At 36.2% G+C, this 18,272-nt stretch overlaps 1 long non-coding RNA gene across 1 annotated transcript in view; it reads left to right on the plus strand.

Annotated features, from left to right (window-relative positions):
- The window catches only part of LOC140636624 (uncharacterized), a 71,869-nt gene extending 54,089 nt beyond the window's left edge, over positions 1 to 17,780 (plus strand). The window contains exon 3 of the long non-coding RNA XR_012033847.1: positions 13,306 to 17,780. This is a non-coding gene — a long non-coding RNA (uncharacterized lncRNA). The remainder of the gene's footprint in view (positions 1 to 13,305) is intronic.
- Positions 17,781 to 18,272: the final 492 nt, after the last annotated feature.

Genomic DNA, 18,272 nt, shown 5'->3' on the forward strand with positions numbered 1-18,272 from the left:
GATGGAAGTATTTCCTCCTCCACTCCTGGGGACCAGAGCCAATCAGCTGAGGCAAAAGTGGGGACAGAAAGTATAAATCCTCCAAGTGGATTTACTGGGAGTAACATTTAGAAAACCCACTCCTATTTCTACATTTTGGTCTGCTGTTTTACATAACAGTAAAATAGACATTGGTTCAGTGTATATACTACACTTTGAAGGACAGCATTGCATACACAAGCTGGAATCTCAGCTACACTATTAAGGGACCATTACAGTGTTAAATTAGGAGCACATATTTTGAGAGATGAAGTTTATGGTAAGACCAGGAGAGTCTGTGTGTATGTTCATTACCACACTGTATTTCCTATGAAGTGGGTTCCTTGGCCTGTTAGTGATGTTACAAGGATCCCATGATAATAAACACTTTGTAAGTCCTTACAGAATGATGCTGGTAAAGGGACTTCCCACAAGGAGAGCAAAACTATACCCAGAATGTGTGCTAATTTTCTAAATTGCTGGCCCTGCTAGAGTAGACAAGATCTGAAATAACCAATTTGGTATCAAAGTAGCTGGTTGGTCTCCTAGTGGGGTGGTATACTATTGAGGACATAATGTCAGTCTCCATAGCCAATCAGCTAGATTCCAGCAGTGACAGGAGCCAGCTCAGTAGAGGTGAGAAGGAAACTATGCTTCAGACCATGCACAGCTTTTGGAACAAAGGTAACATGGTTTGGTTGGCCTTCCTGGGTTGATTAGATGTGAGACAGTAACCTTCTTTTCACCATACAAGCTCAAATTGAATTCTTCTGACTATTCCCTCATAACTGAGTATAAATCCCAGCACTCTATTCAAATTCAGATTCCTGGTATTTATTTGAAGTAGGTACATTTCAATCTTAGATATATTGCTTGGTCTAAATTTTGTATTTTTAGGTGCTTTATTTTCAGTTTGTACTTGTCTTATTTATCGTTGATTGTAAATCTGAGAACATAATCTTTTTTCTTAGTTATTGTTTTTGGATTAAACTTACTAAATAGGGATCCCTGGGTGGCGCAGCGGTTTGGCGCCTGCCTTTGGCCCAGGGCGCGATCCTGGAGACCCGGGATCGAATCCCACGTCGGGCTCCCGGTGCATGGAGCCTGCTTCTCCCTCTGCCTGTGTCTCTGCCTCTCTCTCTCTCTCTCTCTCTGTGACTATCCTAAATAAATAAATAAAATATTAAAAAAATAAATAAATAAACTTACTAAATACTTTATATTATTTTAATAATGACAATAGTTATTATTAAACTGGCAGGTAATATTCTTGAATTATACAAGTATCACAAGGGCAAGGATCTCTGCTGTGTTCATAATATATTTCAGGGACCTAGGAGAGTGCCTAGCACATAGTACATGTCAAGAAACATTTATTGACTAAATAGATTTTCTGTAATACTCTCACAAGGTATTGTTATCCTTCTCTTACTGATGCAAAAGTTAAGGCTGAAAGTGGTTAAATGACTTTCTAAGCGTAACACAGCCAGTGAATGGCAGAGGGAAAATTTTGAATTTAATTTAATCTGACTTCAGAGGTGTCACTTTCTCACAACTCAATAGAGATTACAGGGTGACCCTGATTGTCAGACAATTCATTGATTTGTGTTTCCTGATATATGGAAAACTCAATGGGGGCAGGAAACTTAACTTATCAGATTTTGTAGCCTCAGGAGTTAACAAATAGCTTGACAACAAAACAGGTCTTCCATAAATATTTGTTAAATAAATGGTTCTGATTTACTCAAATAACTCAGGCGAGTTTACTGCCATGGGGAGTCTGACATTAAATTTGTTGTGTGTATTTATTGATCATGACAGTGCTCTTTGAGGGTAATCATTCTGCCAAAGTTTTCAGCTTCAGTCACAAAGGACTCAATGAGGTAACCTCAGACACAAAGAATGAGAGGCTCATTACCTATTAATCTTGGAAATGGGAAGGTTTGGAGGAGAGAGAAAGATAGGTTCACAATCTTTTCCCAGTACTTGAAAGCCACATAAGGATTTCTTAGCAACTTTAACAGAAATACCACCTATAATCCTTGGTTAGAAAATTATCACTGACATCATTATTATTACTTATGTTTATGGTTATTACCACTGACTCAATTATTATTCTGGGTTGATTTTTTTTTAATGGTACTTGTATGGTACCCAATGACTGGAGTTTTTCCCCATAAAAATGAACAGAAAAGTCCTCCTTGAATTGGAGTTAAGTGGCTATATATATTTCTAAACTAGCATATTCAGAGAAAAGAATCTTCTGTGCTTGTATTTGTTTTTTGTAGATCCTACATCTTTTGAGATTTCTTATTGTCATGTGGGAATTAGCATTTGGTTTCCAGAAGGCATTACTGAAAACATTTTTTATTTTCACAGAATTATGGGCATATGTTTGTTTTGAAATATGAAAATAACTTGTACAGATGTAACAGAAATGCAGGAAAGGAACAATAAAGAAAAATTAACAAACCTGTATTTATGGGGTCAAGGAAAATAAGAGATAGTAGTTCTAGTCATAAGGTTAAAAAAGAATTAAGAAAAATTATCAATCCATTTTATGTTTTGACTCAATAATTCAAAATAAACCCTTATTTTCCCTAATAAAAATATAACCAAAAAATCTAGTTTATAGATCAGCAATAAGATTCTCAATATAATTATAGTGTAAGAATGGCGAAGGCAAGGAGAGGAACTTTTACTAATAACAATCAGACCAGCATGACAGATAGCCTTGGAATGCAGCCCTGGTGCTATGACAACTGGCATTTAAAGCAACTTCCTCAAATACTAGCAAAGAAGCAAAGAGAAATTTTACCTTATTTCTTTTACCTCAGAATCTTGAATGTCAAAAATGAGATAAAGGGGAAAAATATCACCAGGAAACTTAGATTGTGTTAGAAATTTAGAATTTCTAAATTTAGAAATTTTAGCTTCTAGGAAGAAAAGAAGAAACTTTAGTTTCATTGACATTCAGTCCTATGATTATATACTTGAGAATAGATATTTAAATATATATTTTAATATTCCATGAGTTCCGGATTGTGTGTGTGTGTGTAGGTGGGCGTATTGCTGGTTAAATCTATCATCTGTCATTTTTGCTAGAATAAACTTTTGATAGATTTAGTCTGAGGAACATCACTGCTATTATCAGTTTTTTTAACAGTAGGGGCCAAAATATGAATGCATAACATTAGATTGTATCCCAGTGGAAAAGAACTAAGAGAGTTTCTGAAGCAGAGTAGAGAGGTTTGCAGTGTTCTGTTATAATTAATGCTCTTCCTGGTCTTTGGATAAAGAGGCATTTATTGCCCTCTGCTCTAAGCTGACATCTTCTATGATGAATTTGCTTTGAACTGTAAAACAAAGAGATTTTTCAAAGTATAGACTATAAAGAGATGATAGTTTCTAAGAGGGTGACCAGTATGATGAGAAAAATATTTCCATTCATCATCTAGGTTTATATTTCACTCTATAAGATTAGGAAAGAGAAAGTTCTCTTCTTTTACAAGGATCAGTAAAATAAATCTCAGTAACAAATACATAGTTGAATTTTATAATTCCAAATTAATTAATATCAATAATAAAAAAGTAGCTCAAAATCAATATTGATCAAACATTTAAAGTAATTTAAGTCCTTAGTAACATCAATACGATCATTTGGATATTGCCAGAATCATGTGAAGTCTGGTGGGTCAGGTGACCGATGGATCAGGAAATCCATTTGTAAGAGATTACATCCCAAAAGGAACCATTCCCAAGTATTATGGGGTTCCTCAATCTGATAGTTTTATCTGGTCATTTTCAGTGTTTCTATTTGGCGGTACCTGAAGAGATCCTTTTTTTTTTTAAACATTGATTTTTAAAATTTTTTTTAAAAAAATTATTTATTTTTAATAATAATTATTAATTTAATAATTAAATTTATTTATTCATAGAGACAGAGAGAGAGAGGGGCAGAGAGAGAAGCAGGCACCTTGCAAAGAGCCTGACAGGACTCGATCCAGGGTCTCCAGGATCACACCCTAGGCTGCAAGCAGCACTAAACCGCTGTGCCACCAGGGCTGCCCAAGAGATCCTTTTAACTTGAAACTTTTAGAGAGGCACTGAGTCCACAGTATGGTATAAAGTATGTAGGGTACACCAAAAGTTAAATGAAATTTAAAACACCAATGTTGCTAAAGCTTAGCTAGAAAACCTTTTTCTTACTGATGTACCCATAGTGATATGTGGCATAAAAATCTGAAATCATGGAAATGTAGGGAAGACAGAGAAGACGGGTAGTGAATCAGATACAGTATTTGAGACCTAAGGTATACGTGTGTGGAGAGGAGCCAAGAGTGGATGCCAGCAGTGAATGTTTAGCAGAGAGCTGAGGGAGAGCAGTGCTGAAGATTTTGCCAAAACACAACCGTGGAAAGCAGGTGAGATGGCAGGAGGTGGAGACACTGGGTCATTGAAGTTAATTAAGTAAACTGCATCTCTTCCTGGCCTGGGGCTGTTTATAATAGGCTGGCTGGGTGTGTGGCACAGGGAAGTGCTGACTAGTACCTGAATAATAGAATACTGCTGAGATCATGAATAGGATTGGGTCCAGTAGTGCCTCTGAGGCAATTCTTTCTGCATTTATCTTCTGGTTTACCTTGTTCTCTGCTAGTGCCTCTTCTTCGAAGGTCCATGAGCTATGCTCATCTGGTTGCTTCCTGATGTCTGCACAAACTGATATATACATGTGTATGTGTGTGTGCGTGTGTGTATAGTCCTGTTAATAAGTGTCTTGTGGGAACAATAGTGTTCTGGTTCAGTGAAGGCATAAAAACAGGGAGACCCTGGGGTACCTGGGTGGCTCAGTCAGTTAGGTGTCCAACTCTTGATTTCGGCTCAGGTCATGATCTCAGGGTTGTGGGATTGAGTCCCTCACTGGGTTCCGTGCTCAGCAGGGAGTCTGCTTGAGATTTTCTCTCTCCCTCTATTTCTGCCCCTCCTCCTGCTTGCACGCACTCTCTCTCTCAACATAAATAAATAAAATCCTTTTAAAAAACCCAAACAAACAGGGAGACCCTGAAAGGTGAATGATATGAGCACCAAGGCAAATTCTGTTCCTTAGTTTTCCTGAGGACACCACTGTTTAACGGTCCTTCAAATCATATGACAGAGTGTGAAAAATATATCAAAGATGAATTATGATCTAGAAATGTTTCCCATTACTGGGTGTTGCAAGTGCATAATTTTGGGTAAGAAATAGCTATTGTATTCACTTAGTATGTATATTAAGAGCAAGGGAAGGAGAGAGGGAAAGAGAGAGGGAGGAAAAGAGAGAGAAAGAAGAAAAAAGGAAAGGAAAGAGGAAGGAAGGAAGGAAGGAAGGAAGGAAGGAAGGAAGGAAGGAAGGAAGGGAGGGAGGGAGGGAGGGAGGGAGGGAGGAAGGAAGATGATTTCAGAGATAACAATGACAGAAAACCCTGGCCAAGGTGGGGTGTTAGATGAGACATCCAAAAAAGGGGTGACACCTGAGCTGAGTCCTGACAGCTGAGTGGGAGTTATCCAGGGAGGAAAGGTGTGGGTGGGTAGAGATTTGTGGAGAGGGCTTTCCAAGCTGAGGGAAAACGCTGGAGATGAGAAGGTGGGGCACACGACAGAAACTGCAAGTAGATGTGTGGCAAGGAGGGTGTTAGTGAGGGATGACGTTGGAGTCATAGGAAAGGGGGGCCACACAAGGGGCTTTTGCAGTGCTTGGGGATCTGGATTTGATCCTCATGACTATGGAGAGTTCAGAAAGATTTTAAGTGATACAGTGTCATGATATGCTGTGTGTCTAGAGAGTTGTTCTGATGACAGTGTGAGGCATTGGTTGGAGGAGGCATGTAAGGGTGAGAGAGGAAGGCCAGGTAGAAGGCAATGGCGGGAGTCTAGGGGAGACTTGAGTGTGACTGGGACTGTGGTAGTGAGGGTGGAACTCAGTATAAGTAGGTGGAATAGAGAGATATTAAAGAGGTGGAATCAGCTTTTTGTCTGTTCTGGGTATTATTTCTTTCTAAAAAAAAGTTTTAATTTTTAAATTTTTTTCAACTTCATTGAGTGTGATTGACAAAATTATCAACTACCTGTTTTATTTTATGCTTTAGGATTTATTTATTTATTTGAGAGAGTGTGTGCATGGGTGGGGAGGAGGAGATGGGGGGAGACTATTCAAGTGTGGAGCCCAACATGGGGCTTGATCTCATGACCCATGAGATCACAACCTGAGCTGAAACCAAGAGTTGGACGCTTAACTGACTGAGCCACCCAGGTGCCCCAAATTAGAAGCTATTTAAAGTTAACAATTTTATGACTTGATACACATATATATTGTGGAAAGATTCCCCCCATGGAGTTAATGAATTAATTAACACATTCATCACCTTAGATATTTACATTTGTTTTTGGTAAAAACATTTAAGTTCTACTCTCTCAGCAAATTTCAGTTTTATAATGTAGTGTTATCACCATGTTGTATGTTAGATCCTCAGACTTTATTTTATAACTAAGATTTGTACCCTTTTACCAGCCTCTCCCTATTCCTTTCCTGCCCTAACCCCGTGGCAAGTACTTTTCTGCTCTATGTTTCTATGAGTTTGACTTTTTATTTATTTATTTTTTAAAGATTCCACACAGAAATGATACCATGTGGTGTTTCCTATCTCTGTGTGGCTTATTTCACTTAACATTATGATCTCCAGATTCATCCATGTTATTCCAAGTGGCAGGATTTCCTTATTTTTTAAGGCTGAATAATATTCCCCATCTTTATATCACATTACCTTTATCTGTCCATCTGTTGATGGCCTCTTAGGTTGTTTCTGTATGTTGACTATTGTAAATAATGCTGTAATTAACAGGAGAGTACTAGTATCTCTTCAAGATAATGGTTTCATTTCCCTTGGATATATACTCAGAAGTGGGATTGCTTGTTATATGGTAGTTCTATATTTAATTTTTTGAGTAATGCCCATCCTTTTTTCCATGATGACCGAACTACTTTACATTCCCATCAGCAGTGCCCTTTTCTCCACAACCTTTCCAGTGCTTGTTAACTCTTGTCTGTTTGATGATGGCCATTGTTGCAGGTGTGAGGTGATATCTCATTGTGGTTTTTGATTTGCATTTCTTTTGTGATTAGTGATGTTAAACACCTTTTTGTGTACCTGTTGGCCATTTGTATGTCTTATTTTTTATCTATTTGCTGCTGCTTAGATTTATGCAATGCTGAAAAAGATAGGGATGTGACTTTCCCTGCTTTCTACCAATATGAACATCACCGCTAGTGTCTTCTGCCAAAGGCAATCTATAGATTAATGCCTTCAGTGACTACATGGGTGGATTTCACATACTTGCCTTAATTTGGGCGGGAAAAATATCTTTTACATACGATGTTCAATAGAAGGATTCCATTATTTAGATAATTTTGTTTGGTAATACATGTTATCTCATCCTCTGGCTACATCCTCTGGCTACAAGTGGGTTTCAGGCTTTTTGCCTGTGGCATTATGGAGGTCAAGCTGGTTGTCTGTTTCACGATCAGTCATGCTGAAAAATATCCTCCAAGAGTCTGAGCTACTGTCTCTGATGACACTTCAACAACAAGATCAGTGATTAGCAAACATTTGGGTTTATCAGAATCCCCTGGAAAACTTTTTAAATAAAAGATTCCTGGGCCCTTTGGGTACTTCAATTCAGTATATAAGGGATGGGGCCCAGAATCTCCATTTTTAATAAGTGCCCTTACTTAGGGGATTCTGAAACAAATGGTCAGGTAATTACATTACCCATTCTCCCCATAGAAAACACCTTTTCTATGACTTGATTGTTTATATTTTACCCGATTTCTGAAGTGGAACTTGAAATAAATGAATAAAACACATAATTTTTGTATTATGTTTATTTTGCTATATCTTTTGTAAGCTATAGTCAATTTAAAATAATGAAGGTATGGAGCTTGTTAGGTGAATGATAAGGTATTCCAGGATGTTAAGAGTGGCTTTGCATGACATTTAGAAATTAGAATATCCTGATGATAGGGTAAGGATCAGTCCTATCTTGCTGTGGGACTTACAGAATATGCATATGTTGGAGGTGGAGGTGTGTTCTGGAGCAGTGAGACCTGGTGTGTGTCAGGCAGTCAGACAGCATTAGCATCACCCTGGAGGCTATTAGAAATGCAAATTCTCAGCCTCACCCTGACCTACAGAATCAGATCTTTTGGGGTTTGGGGTTTTCTGTGTTTTAACAAGCTCTCCAGATGATTCTGATACACAATAGAAATTGAGAATAACTGGTCTAGTGCACTTCTGTCTCTCCATGGAGACTATGTTTGGGTTTTTAAGGTTTAGCAGTGTGTCTTAAATTATGGAGGTATTGCCTGACTTGTTTCTCTAGAATAAACCCACATCTTAGGATGTATTTAATTAGGATTTGATTCACTCTAAAGTGACTGCAGATTTAAAAGGTAGAAATTGCTTTCTGTCTTAAAGTACAAGTTAGAGCAATCCAGGACTGGTTTGCATTCCCAAATCCACCTATCACCTTAGGAGACTGCTTTGTCCAGAGAATGTATATCTACATTCCAGTCAGCAGAAAAGGGAAAGGAGAGAATGGACACTTTACAGGTGATGTAGACACTATTGCCACTTACATTCCACTGGCAAAGGCCAAGCCACTGGTCCTCTTTAGCTTTGTAGAAGGTGAGGATGCGGAGTTTTGATTCTAAAAGGCAATGTGCCCAGCTGAAATTCAAAAGTTTTGTCACAGAGGATGATGAGGAAAGGAGAAATAGGGTGAGGAGTAGGAGGATGGATTGGTTATTTTTGTCACAGTGGGAAGGTACACTTACCTGGAAGTGTATGTTTCTGATATGTTCCTTTTTTTCTTCTTTTATTTTTTTAAAACTTCACTTCTCTTATATATCATTATATATTCATGCTTTCTATCCTTCCACTTCAGATTTTAATCTTTTCTTTAGTCATTCTCAATGACTTGGGGAAAAGGATGCTGAATCCTACAGAAGTTATTATGATGAAATGATTTTTACTGTATCTATCTATCTCTATCTACCTATCATCTATCTTTGTATCTGTCCAAATGTGTACATAAGGTTTCCATGACAAACTTTTGCTTCTGTTAAATATTGTTATTTACCAATTTGTTATATATGTGAATGTATAAGGAAATTCCTATTTTTTAAAATAATGCTTCTAATGGCCCACTTTCTCAGATTTATAAGTTATGCAATGTCAGAGAATGATTCCTGAACCTTTAGGGAAATATCAAATTTACATGATAATATCAATGACTTATTTTAGGCCACTTTAAATAATTCACTCTCATTTTTTCCAGTTTAATATTTCCTGACATTTGAACTAGACAATGGCTGAATACAAATGTTTTATGTGCTCTTTAGTGGAGACACCTACTGTAAAATGGTTATTGAAAAGCCTATGAATCATCCCTTCTCTAAAATATTCAGTTCTTTAAGCTGATTGCTATTAGCTGTTCATATTATTTTAATTAGAAGAAAACATGGCTGCTGAAAATCAGCTGAAGGTTCTATAAATAAAAGTATCCATCCTGCAGAGTCAAATTTTAATTAACCTTTTAGTATGCCAACCTTTCCACTAGCATTTTTCAGGGCTTGCAGCCATTCATTTTGTTCAAAAGCCATATGGACTATTTTTCATCTGTATATAATCCAAACCTATGAGAGAATGTTCCTGGAATACAAACGCACTGTTCATCAGCTGTCTCTTAAATACCTTTATTTAAATGAAAAGACACACAAATGCAATACAGTGTGGTGTGGTGCAGGGGAAATACACAAGATGGAATAAAATAACTGTCTCTTCTTTTTCTCATTTATCTCCTCATTTTAGTCACAATTTGTGTCCTGACCCGCTTTGGGCATGTTAGGTTTCTTAACATACAACTTACTGGTGATTAAAGCAACACCAGGCTGTAATTACTGGGAATCAGTCCACTTTTTACATCTAGTCATTATCCACATGAAAGGTGTTTTCATGAGCTATTTGTTGGAAAATCCATAGGTGACATAAATAAGTATTTTCTGCTGATTGATTTTGTATGTTGCTATGACCGTGACTGTGGAAGAAATGCCAGATCAAAGTACAAAAGGTGGCTGGACCTTAATTCACTTCAGTCCCTGGTTACCAGAAAAATTAGTTTTCAGGAAAATGTTTCTAATTGTTATGCAGTCAATGAAAGCCATCAAACACAACCATAGCAACCACTGTCAGAACCTGACCTTAATAAGCAAAGAGGACTGATATTAATTCAGTTTCTATGGTTATAGTCAAAGTAAACGTGATATTTTTCTATTTAAAATTTATAACTCTCTGTGATTATTATAGTAATCGAACATCAACTATAACAAGTTTATTAAACTTATAAAAGAACCAAACGATAAAGCACTGCAGTTTGCAAATAATACCCTAGATCTATAGAGGTGATTGGGTGAATCAAGTTTTGAGTAGAAGACATAGGCTAAACATTGAAAGCTTAAAACAACTCATTGCTATGATCCTACCCTATCTGGAAATTTCTACCTCTCCAACCACTGCTTTTCTGCCTTTTGGTTGTATCTCTTTCTGAAACTCAGTTCCTTATAGGTAAATACTTTTTAATCTATACATATACCAACATATAAATATTAGCTATCAGGTAGGACAGAAAATTAGGGCAAATAATTAAAACCAAGGGTTTAGTGAGTAAAGAACCTTCAATGGTAAAGACACAGTGAGAATCTAGGGTGAATCGAAGGAGACAGAAAAGGATAGATGTGGATCTGGAATGGGCAAGCCCTACAGCCAGGGTGGCAGGCAGCTCTGACATAGCTCCCAACCCTCTCTGTCCTCCATCCTCTGTAAACACTTGCCCTCCCATTTCCTTTAAGCATGTTTGGCAGGTAGTCTCTGAAATGGCCTCCAGTGATCTTCACCTCTGGATATTTACACCCTTGGATAATTTCTTCTCTTTGGGTGGGTCTAGAGATTTGCATCTGATGAGATAAACAAAGTAAAATTAACTTCTATTACTCCTGTGATTTGATTACAAAAGAGTGAATTCCATCTTACTGGCACACTCTCTTGCTTTATAGCTTGTTTCACTTTCATGGAGCAAACTGCAAGGTTGTGAGATGCTCAATGGAGAGGTACATGTAGCAAGAACCAAGGGAGGTCTTCAGGTCAACAGCTTACCAGGAGCCATGAGTCCAACAGCTACAAAGAATTGAATCTTACCAATAATGAACACGAGTGAACTTTAAAAATGATGCTTTCCAGTTGAGTTAAGCCCTAGGAGTTAAGCCATGCCTAGACTCCTGACCCAAAGAAACTGTGGCTTAATTGCTATTGTCATTTGAAGCCACCAAGTCTGGAATAGTTTGTTACATCACCATAGTTAAACACCACAGCCAGATTCTGAAACAGCTATACAATCTGGTCACATAGAGTGGGATGGGCTGGGAGAGTGGATATAGACAGGGATACAGCATACAGACAGGGATCAACATTCAGAGATCAGGAGGAGAGAAGGGAAGGAGGGCGAGGGAGAGAAAAAAAAAAGAAGCAACGTGAAGCATATTTTCCCTTAAAGGTCAACTTTTAAACTGGAAACAGGACAAGGACAACATAAGCATCAATGAAAAACAGGATGCAAGAGTTGGTTGTATCACAGTACAACCAGAGAGGAGCTTGGCTTTCAACATGGATCATGTTGCAAGATCCCCTGCTCCTCACCAGTTAGTATGGACCCAAAGAATTATAATTAGAGAAGAATAATCCATTACATTCATGATAGATCTCTCCACAGGATCCTCGGTTTAAGAACTTGCAAATATAACTCAGACTTACAAATCACAAATTATATACCTCATATTTCATGCCCTATCATGTTTTATATTTTATATTTTATTGTAGAGTTGTCTTTTTTTCTCCGATTCATGCAGATATTACAGGGTGATGTGAGTGGGGTGTGTGTGCAATGCAATCTGAAGAAAGTACACCGTGATGTGCTATCCGAAGCCACTGACTACAGCTGTCACACTGAGATGCCTCTCACTCACAAATCTTGGTGTTTGCAGTGTATGTCACTCAGAAAACAAACATATTTCTGCAGGCATCTGCAGTTTAGCTGATAGTCACAAAGAACCTTCTATTCGTCATCCAACTTGGGGTTCTTGCAATTCTATCAGGGACTGTTGAGAACTGTTTCAGGAATGTGGTGAGTGATAGTCTTTCTGCTTTGCTTACAAATATGGACAGCCAATAGGTAGACTGTATATTCTTCATATCCTGCTGTAGATGAATTCACCAGCTATGGCAGCCAGAGATCCTCATGACCCATTTCAATTACAAGTTCTGCTGCTCCTGGAACCACCATTTGTCCCTAATATTTAAGTCATGGTGCCTAATGGACACATTCTAACAACTCACTGTAATTAAAAAATCTCTCTTCAACTGCTCATCTCTTAGGACTTGGCTTCCATGGGAAGATGGAAATGGGCAGTTTCTTCAGGCATGTCGTTATAGATCCAAACTCCGAATTATAGGTATATGAGACAACTTTTGAGTATCAATCAGTATCCATTTCAAACATTATGTGAACTTTCTCTGATAAAGAAAAATTATCTCACACTTAACCCGCGTTTCCTTTCAATGTAATTTTATTGGTTACCTGGTAATTTAAAATAATTTAAATAATTCATTAAATTTAAATTTAATTTAAATAATTTAATTTGATTTTTATATATTTATAATATATATTATGTTTTATATAATTATTTTTATATAATTTATATATATAACAAATTTAAATTAAATAATTTAAATAATATGCTTAAAATTTTGTCTTAATTCATCATTTATAGATAATTCCTCCTTATCCTTTACTATCACAGAGAAGCTAGTATTTAAGATATGAGGAAACAGTTTACTTGCCAAACTCTGGCATGGGTGCCCGTGTGGAATTATTTTTTTCCCTTCTGCACTCCTTTCCAAAACCGCCTAAGAAAGGAAGGATAATTTTGTGAATCTTTGCATATATAAAAATATCTTTATTCTACTCTTACCCTTGAATGAAAAAATTCCAGGTTGAAAATTACTTTCTTCCTGAATTATGAGGTGCTATTGTTGAAAAAGCTTGATGTAATTCTGATTCTTATTCTTTGGATGTGACTTCTTTTTATTAATTAGTTAACTAATTAATTAATTTTAAAGATTTTATTTATTTCTTTGACAGAAGGAGAGAGAGAACCAGAGAGCACAAGTGAGAACAGCAGAGGGAGCAGGAGATGCAGGCTTCCCGCTCAGCAGGGAGCCCAATATGGGCTGGATTCCAAGACCCCAGGATCATGACCTGAGCTGAAGGCAGACACTTAACTGACTGAGCCACCCAGGCACTGCTGGATACGGCTTCTTTTTAAAATGATTATTATTAATTGTTTAGGGTTGTCTTTTAAACATGGTATTCTGAAATGTCATGATGATATACCTTATTTGGGATATTTAAAAATAATTAATTGTGCTGGTACATTTTTGGGTTCTTTAATCTGGAAATGCAAATTTTTTAGTTTTGGAAAAGTTTGCTTTTAAAAATATTTTTATCCCCATGACTTTCCTTCTTTCCTCTTTATGAAACTCATAGTAATTAGTTATTTGAGCTCTTGGTTTGATGCTTTTAATTCTTAGCTTTTCTCTCATATTTTCCTTCTTCTTGACATTTTGTTTACTTCAAGGCTTCTGTAGAAATTTTTTTCAACTGTTATTTTAGTTCTTCCTTCTAATTGACATCATTTTTATTGATGAAAAACTTCTATCTCCCTGATACATTAATTTGAGGTTTGGTTTTAATTTTGAAATGTTCTTGCATTTCATGCATTCTCTCTCCTCTGGATTTCTTTTCTTGGTTTGCTTACTTGGCCTTTTTTTATATTCTGGAGACTTTCCACACATATTTCCTAAACCTTGATGACCATTCCTATTTAACAACAAGGCCCTCAAATTTTAGTTGGAAGCTCTGTGACCTCTGGTGCTTGCAGTGAGTACTCCTCACTGTTGTGAAGTTGGTCTGAATAATGGCCCATCACCCAGGCCTCATTTATCCATGCAAGGAGGTCAATCTCTGCAATCTTTTAATATCTTCAGAAAAAAATTCTTCACTCTTCTACATGGGGCCTGATCATTGGTTTCTATTCATCTGTGTAGGGTGAGGCAGAGGTCTTGGGATCAGTCTGTTATTGACAATGGTTTAATAATTACTCTTATTTTTAATTGTGTACCTCATCCTTGCTCTCCTCTGGGCCTCATAGTCCAATGATTTTATCTTCACTATTCAATATTATTAGTGACTAAACCTTTATACCTATGCCTGTATATCCCTGGAGATAAGGTACCTGACCACTTGTATTTAGTGTGTGGAAGTGGAAAAGGGAAATTGAAGTGTTAAACATAGACTGTCAACCTATCTTCTGCATCCCTCCTCATCCCTGCCCCATATCTGTTTTATTCTCTATAATTTTCTGCCTTCCTTTGTATCAAATGTTTCTAAATCCTGTGCTTTACTGAGTTCCTGAAGGGGCTGGTGCTGGGAAATAGCCTGTTTTTCATCAACATCCCCTTCTGCATGCCGTTAGTCTGGGATTCTATCTCCCAATATGTTTTTCCTGTCATATTAGCTAAAATTTTTCTGAGATCTCTAGTTTCTTGATCTCAGAGCTAATAAACATATGTTCAATGTGGTAGTCTTGAAGCTGTCAAATACAAAATAATTTATATATAGGGATACCATTTATTGAGCCTTTATTATGTGCCAGTCATTGCACTCAGCACTTTATATATGTTATTTCATGTAATATTTCTAATTTCCATTTTATATATGAGGAAACTGAGGATCAGAGAGATAGTAAAGATTAATATAAGATTCCCAATACAAATTTTTATTCCAATGAGAATCAGAGTGTCTTTCATCCCACGAGGTATTAGCTAATGGCAAGACTATGAGTATGTATTTTGATGATAAGTTTATATATTAGGCATTTTATGTCTAGTTGAATGACAGGAAATGTCATTTACAATAAATATTGCAAATTTGGAAAAGGATGGATAATTTGTTACTGTGGATTTTTTCAAAGAGTTATTGAGGGCATATCTGAAAGGTACATATCCTATCCAGTGTGACTTTGTCATAAATAGCACATGCAAGGGTTGTATTCTAATCAAGGTTCATTAGTGAGTGAAAAATATGTTGTACTTTATGACATGAAGACTATAAACTACAAGATACAAACGAATGGAAGAAATGTTCTGGTGAGGAAAAGGATGCACAAATGTCCTGGGATCTCACTCCCAGCAAACTCATTCCTTATTATTATTATTTTTTAATAATAGAAAGAATCTTGATCTCACTAAACAGAAAACTTCGAGCTCACATAGTTAATGATAGACAGTGTACATTTCGAGTCTTCAGCATTGCTGTAGGCTTACAAATATCCAGCTACTTTAGAAAAAGTTTTCTTTATCATTCATAAAAAATCCATCAAAACTCTTTCACCAACAATAAAAGATTTTTTTTCCTAAGGCAGAAGAATAATTAGCCTGATTTTTGCTTCCTTAGTCCTATTCTTGCAATCAAACAAAATAGAACCAGACTTGAGATGAAGGCATGTATTACCTTCAGGGTCTTTTCTTAGTAGGACGAAAGAGATTTCTTCCATTCTATGTTTAGGAACTACCCTCCAAACACCCTGGAGCTAGAAACACTAGAATTTTGTACTATTCTTTTTTGATTCACTAGTCTCCTTTGTAACAGCTTTTTGGGGGGTGTGGTGGTGGAAGAGTGAGTTTCTGACTTTGTGTGTAACTTTTTATTTTGATATACTTTCAACTTACAGAAATATCTCAGGAATGTAATGGGAACTAGAAATATACATAACAATACTGAGATTCAATTATTTTCATTCTGTCTCATTTGCTTCCTCTCTATATACTTGCATATTATTCTTTTTTTTCTGAATCATATGAGAGTAAATTGAAGAGATCACAAGTTTTACACCTAAATAATATAATTCACAGTGTGTTTCCTAAGAGTATGTTATTTCTCTTACCTTTTGACAACATAGTTATCAAAATGAGGACATTTTCTTATATTTTCCCTATTCCCATGAGCATGGATTGCATTTATTTTTTATGTCTCTTTGGTATCTTTTAATTTGGAAGAGATCATCAGCCATACTTAATATTTCTGGTCTTAAATTTTTGAAGGGTTATAGATCAGTTATTTCATAGAATATTCCTCAATTTGAGTTTATATGATGTTTCATCATTATAAGTTTCAGGTTATGCATTTTTGTCTTGAATTTCACTGAAGTGTTATTTTAGCCTTGTCAGTGAATCCTATCAGGGCACATGTTTCAAACTACATTAAAATTAGTGACATAGGCTTTGGTCACTTGGTAAAGTGATGTCTACCAGGCTCCTCCATGGTAAAGTCATCATTTTCCCTTCCTAATTAATAGGTAGCTTGTGGAGAGAATATGTATCCTATTCATCAAACTTTTATCTACTAGATTTGATGTCCACTCAAGGTTTTTTTAACTCCATCATTCTTTCTTCATTTACTGGTCTACATTCTACCATAAAGAGTGCATTTCCTTTTTTTGGGGTGTTTATCTTTTAATTCTTTTATGTATTTATGTCAGTATGGAGTCATGGATTCTTATTTACTCACCAGGTTATAATCTGTTACTATCAGTATTTATTTTGGTGGTCAAATTGTCCCAGATTCGGCCAGTGGGAGTCTTTTTGAGCTGATTCCTGTGTTCATTTGACATGTTCCCTTATTCTTTACTTTTTTACTTTCTGTCACAACAAGAGGTTCCAGACTTATCTTGTACTTTGCATGTCTTAGCACTGGTATCATCTATCTCTCCTAGGAATCCTGGTTCCATTTAGTGGAGAATAAATTTAGAAACTAAGACCTGGAAAGTAGGCATGCCACTGCTACTGGTGTCTGCTTCCATGCCTTCTCAGTGGATAGAAAACATACGTGTGTGTGTGTGTGTGTGTGTGTGTGTGTGTAAGTGAGAAAACTTCCTCCAGTTATCTTCAATATATTTATTTGTTTGCTGAAGCCTAGAATACACAAAGGAGAATTTCAGAATTGATAAGCTGCAAAGAAAACCTACTAGCTTAATACTTTCTTACTTACTAGCTTAATACTAAGTTTTCTTTTTGAGGTAAAATTCACATAAGTTGAAATATATAAATCATAAAGACACAATTCAATGAGGTCTGAAAAAACAATATACCCACATAGCTGAATCTATAATAAGACATGGAATATATTCTTTACCAAAAAGTTCTCTAATTCTTCTTCCTGGCTAATGAACTCTCCTAAACCCCAAGAAAACCACTCTTCTGATTTTTTTCACCTTAGATTGTTTTTGGCCTTTTAAAAAATTTTGCATCAATATAATGCTCTCTCTATATCTATATATCTGCATCTATCTATATATAATGTATGTATAAATCTTTTTGGCTCTTTTGTTAAGTAAAATGTTTTTGAAACTTACATGTTGTTGCATACATCAGTGCCTCATACCTTTTATTACTCAGTAGTGTACCATTGCATAAAAAACCAGTTTATCCCTTCTTTTATCGACGGACAATTGAATTGTTCCCAGTGTTAGGCTATGAATAAAGCTGCTATGAACATTATGTACAAGTCCTTGTGTGAATGTATGTTTTCATTTCTCCCAGCAAATACATAAGAATAGAATTGCTGAGTCATGTGGTAAGGATGTGTTCATTGGACATAAAACTGTCGAACTCTTGTCTGCAGTGGTGCCATCTTTTTTGCATTCTCATCACAGTGTATGAGAGTTCCAGTTCCTCTATATCCTTGTCAACAGTTAATATCTTAAGTCTTTTAAATTTTGGTTATTTTGGTTATTCCAGTGAGCATGTAGTCCCATCTTATTGTAATTTTAACTTGAATTTTCTTGGTAACTTATGATGCTAACCACTTTTTCATGTGCTTATTATGTATTTCCCTTGTTATTTATTAGTTCCATTTATTAATATTAATATTATAAATGATTCTGAAAAATCACAAATAAATGTTGACTTCTGTAAAATATTTTCTGCATCCATTGAGATGGTTTTGTCTTATTTTATGTTCTGTTAAAAAGATAAATTATGAACTATAGA

The sequence above is a fragment of the Canis lupus genome, chromosome 7 (assembly GCF_048164855.1).
Source record: "Canis lupus baileyi chromosome 7, mCanLup2.hap1, whole genome shotgun sequence".
Classification (NCBI taxonomy): Eukaryota; Metazoa; Chordata; class Mammalia; order Carnivora; family Canidae; genus Canis; species Canis lupus.